The 3,977-nt window shown below is 41.0% G+C and overlaps 1 long non-coding RNA gene across 5 annotated transcripts in view; it reads left to right on the top strand.

Annotated features, from left to right (window-relative positions):
- Positions 1 to 33: 33 nt before the first annotated feature.
- Positions 34 to 3,977, top strand: part of LOC104988208 — an 11,921-nt gene continuing 7,977 nt past the window's right edge. The window contains exons 1-2 of one of the 5 annotated variants that reach the window (XR_825216.1): positions 34 to 82; positions 900 to 966. This is a non-coding gene — a long non-coding RNA (uncharacterized LOC104988208). Of the gene's footprint in view, positions 83 to 899; positions 1,028 to 1,288; positions 1,688 to 3,977 lie in introns of those variants that run through there. The other 4 variants (XR_825217.1, XR_825218.1, XR_825214.1 and 1 more) reach the window with 4 other exon arrangements.

Consider the following 3,977-nt stretch of genomic DNA (forward strand, 5'->3'; position numbering starts at 1 on the left):
GAGCGAGAACCCTGGCCGAATTTTCTCGGATGGCTCCAGTAGAGCTGCTGGTGACCCATGTTGCTTTCTTGGCTGCAACGAGGTAAAAGGCTATCCCCCCTTTTTTAATCCACATATTTATTGGGCACCTTGGCGAGTTTTGGGGATATGGTAGTTCAGCCAAAATATACATGGTTCATGTTTTGGGGACAGACGTTAATCAAGTAATTACACAAGCAAAAGCAGCAACACTACTATAAGAAGTATACAGTATTTACGGAAGTTGTGTGAACTGTTGGTCGCTCAGTCCTGTCTGACTCTTTGCTATCCCATGGACTATAGCCCTCCAGGCTCCTCTGTCCATGGGATTTTTCCAGGCAAGAATACTGGACTGGGTTGCAATTCTCGTCTCCAAGGAATCTTCCTCACCCAGCGGTTGAACCCATGGGAAAGTAGTACTTCAGGGCTGTATATTGTCACCTTGCTTATTTAACTTATATGCAGAGTACATCATGGGAAATGTCGGGCTAGATGATTCACAACCTGGAATCAAGATTGCTGGGAGAAATATCAACAACCTCAGATACGCAGATGATACCACTCTAATGGCAGAAAGCCAAGAGGAGCCTGGTAGGCTACAGTCCATGGTGGCGGGGAGGGTCGCAAAAGAGTCAGACACTAGTTAGCTACCAAACAACATCAACAGTGCTATGAGCTTTACACATATTTAATTCTCACAACAACCCTGATGTTAGGCAGGTATTATTGTCTGTATTTTACAGTTGAGAAAATTGAACTCTAGAAAAATGTGAGTAATTTATTCAAAGTCGCAGTGTATTGGTTTGCTAGGGCTACCATTACTAAAAACTACAGACTGGATTGCTCAAACAAGAAAATTTTATTTCCTCAAAATTTTGAAGGCTAGAAGCCCAAGATGAAGGTGATGGCAGCATGGATTTCTCTAAGGCCTTTCTTCTTGGATTGCAGGTGACTGTCTTTTTCCGGTATCTTTCTTACTAAGCTTGTTAACTTGAATATTTCGCTGATGGTAAGTTCTACCTTGAGTAGATCTAGACTAACTAACCCAAAAGAATGAAAATTGCAGTAGTCCATCTAAACTAGAATGTGTGTAAATACCTTGAATTAGTCCGTGCTAAGTATATTAACTCAAAAGGAAACTTGGCTTAAAAAGTTTAATCTAAGAACTGTGCAAGTAGCATCTTTGGTCCTTAAAGAGACAGGTACCTGAGGGGTGTGCGGGTGGGGCAGGTTGCATCTTTCCAGCCTTTTAAGGTAAAGGAGGGAGGGAATCATCATTAGCCAATCAGGCTCTGAGGTCACTTCTCAAAGTCACTTCCTGTCTCTCCACTTTCTCTCTTCATTTTGGTGCTGGGCTGGTGAGTGTGCATTTAATCCTGATTCCTAATTGTTTTGAATTTCTCGTCAGTTTGAACCACTGTATCCTTGTGACAGCCTTAATTTCCAGCTAGCCTTGGAGTGTATGTGAGCTACTAAGCGATTAATTTCGGCTGTGTGGAAATTGGAGGAAGGCAGTGAAATGATCTGCCTGGGTTGTTTCCACGTGGGCCTCTTCAGGATCCGGTCTGCCTTCTTTTTCTGAGACAGGGTGACCTAGGAACAATAGACTCTGCTTTACGTACATAGTGTTTCTGCAAAATGCCTGGATTCATTTTGCTTGGGGGAAAAGGTACTGTTATTTTCTCATTGCTGTTTTGACTTCTGTCTTTTAGTGGGAGGGTAGATCTTGGAAGAGGAGTTTAGACCAGTCAGCTTTAATTCTCCTGTGTCTGCAGGGCTCAGGTTTTTACTGGGTTTGTGGGAGCTGCATTGGATGTTGTTTTTGCCCTGGTCTTCGCTCAGAGCAGTTCATCTTGTTGGAAGGACGCTGCAAACTCTGAAGTCAGATGATTTTAACGAGCTTCAGGAGGAGCTCCCAATTTTAATGTCAGCACTGTGGTGATGGTGCCCTCAACAGCTTAGGATGTACTGAAAAAGATGAGGGCCTTAGCTTAGTGCAAGCCTAAATGAAATTCCAACACCACAGTTTACTCCTCCAGTGATGTTAGGTGAGTCAGTGGACCATTCTGAGGCTTAGCTTTTGAAGATCAAAGTATATGAAGTCCAAGCACTAGTGGATGTATAATAAATGTTATACACCTTCTAGAAATAAGCAATAAATATATTCTGGGTATTATTTTTCTCCTACAAAGTTTTGCCCAGTGACCTTGAGTGATATACATTAATATAATATATGAGTTATCCTTACAGGTAGAGGGTGTTGAGCAAGTAAACTCGTATTTTAGCATTGTTGGAAATGTATTGGGGACTGTAAACATGCAAAATAAAAGAGGAAGACTGAATTCCTCCAAAGCTATTTATTTTAAAAAGTCTTAAAAGTCTCAGATCATGTCTTGTGAAACAACTAGTTTTTCAGTTAGAGGTTTTGTTGAGTGGGAGAAAAATTAGTTTTCAGTGGAGATATGCTTTATCTTATTTTATATCTATTTTACATAATTTAATCTTCACAGAGTTCTAAGAGGTAGGTGGTGTTTGTCCTCATTTTAAGGAAAGGAAATCTGAGGCTTAGAGAAGTTGCATAACTTGCCCCAGGTCACAACAAATGGAGCTAGGAGTCAAATCTAGCTCTGTCCAACTTCATTATCTTAACCATTAAGCTAAGTTGCCTGCCAACTTATTATTAAAACCTTGCTTGTATACCTATAAAATGGAAAAGATAACATAGTACTTGCAAAATGAGTTACTATAAGGACAGTGCTTTATAAATTCTTAATAGGTAAAATATGAAGTTATTCCTTACTGCTGTTTTGACCCAAAGCCCTCAGGTACTATTTTTTTTTTTTTTTCATTTTTATTTTGCTCCACCAGCAATGGGACTAGGATTGGGTGAAATAGTGTTCTCTTGGGATGAACTGCATGATTATTCAGTGTTTCTGATCTTCCTACTTTTATTTCATATATGCTCTGAGTGGATTCCTCCTGGAGTTCAGTTCAGTCACTCAGTTGTGTCCTACTCTTTGTGACCCCCTGGATTGCAGCATGCCAGGTTTCCCTGTCCATCACCAACTCCCAGAGCTTGCTCAAACTCTTGTCCATCGAATTGGAGATGCCATCCAACCATATCATCCTCTGTCGTCCCCTTCTCCTGCCTTCAATCTTGCCCAGCATCAGGGTCTTTTCTAATGAGTCAGTTCTTCCCATCAGGTGGCTGAAGTATTGGAGCTTCAGCTTCAGCATCAGCCCTTCCAATGAATATTCAGGACTGATTTCCTTTAGGATGGACTGGTTGGATCTCCATGAAGTCCAAGGGACTCTCAAGAGTCTCCTCCAACACCGCAGTTCAAAAGCATCAATTCTTCAGCACTCAGCTTTCTTTATAGTCCAACTACCACATCCATACATGACACTGGAAAAACCATAGCTTTGACTGGATGGACCTTGGTCAGCAAAGTAATATCTATGCTTTTTAATATGCTGTCTAGGTTGGTCATAGCTTTTCTTCCAAGGAGCAAGCATCTTTTAATTTCATGGCTGCAGTTACTTTCTGCAGTGATTTTGGAGTCCCAAATAATAAAGTCTCTAACAATTTCCATTGTTTCCCCATCTATTTGCCATGAAGTGATGGGACCAGATGCCATGATCTTCGTTTTCTGAATGTTGAGCTTTAAGCCAACTTTTTCACTCTCCTCTTTTACTTTCATCAAGAGGCCCTTTAGTTCTTCTTCATTTTCTGCCATAAGGTGTCATCTGCACATCTGAGGCTATAGATATTTCTCCCGGCAATCTTGATTCCAGCTTGTGCTTCATCCAGCCCAGCATTTCACATGATGTACTCTGCATATAAGTTAAATAAGCAGGGTGACAATATACAGCCTTGACATACTCCTTTTCCTATTTGGAACCAGTCTTTTGTTCCATGTCCAGTTCTAACTGTTGCTTCTTGACCTGCATACAGATTT

This window comes from Bison bison, unplaced genomic scaffold (assembly GCF_000754665.1).
Source record: "Bison bison bison isolate TAMUID 2011002044 unplaced genomic scaffold, Bison_UMD1.0 scf7180017864117, whole genome shotgun sequence".
Taxonomy (NCBI): domain Eukaryota; kingdom Metazoa; phylum Chordata; class Mammalia; order Artiodactyla; family Bovidae; genus Bison; species Bison bison.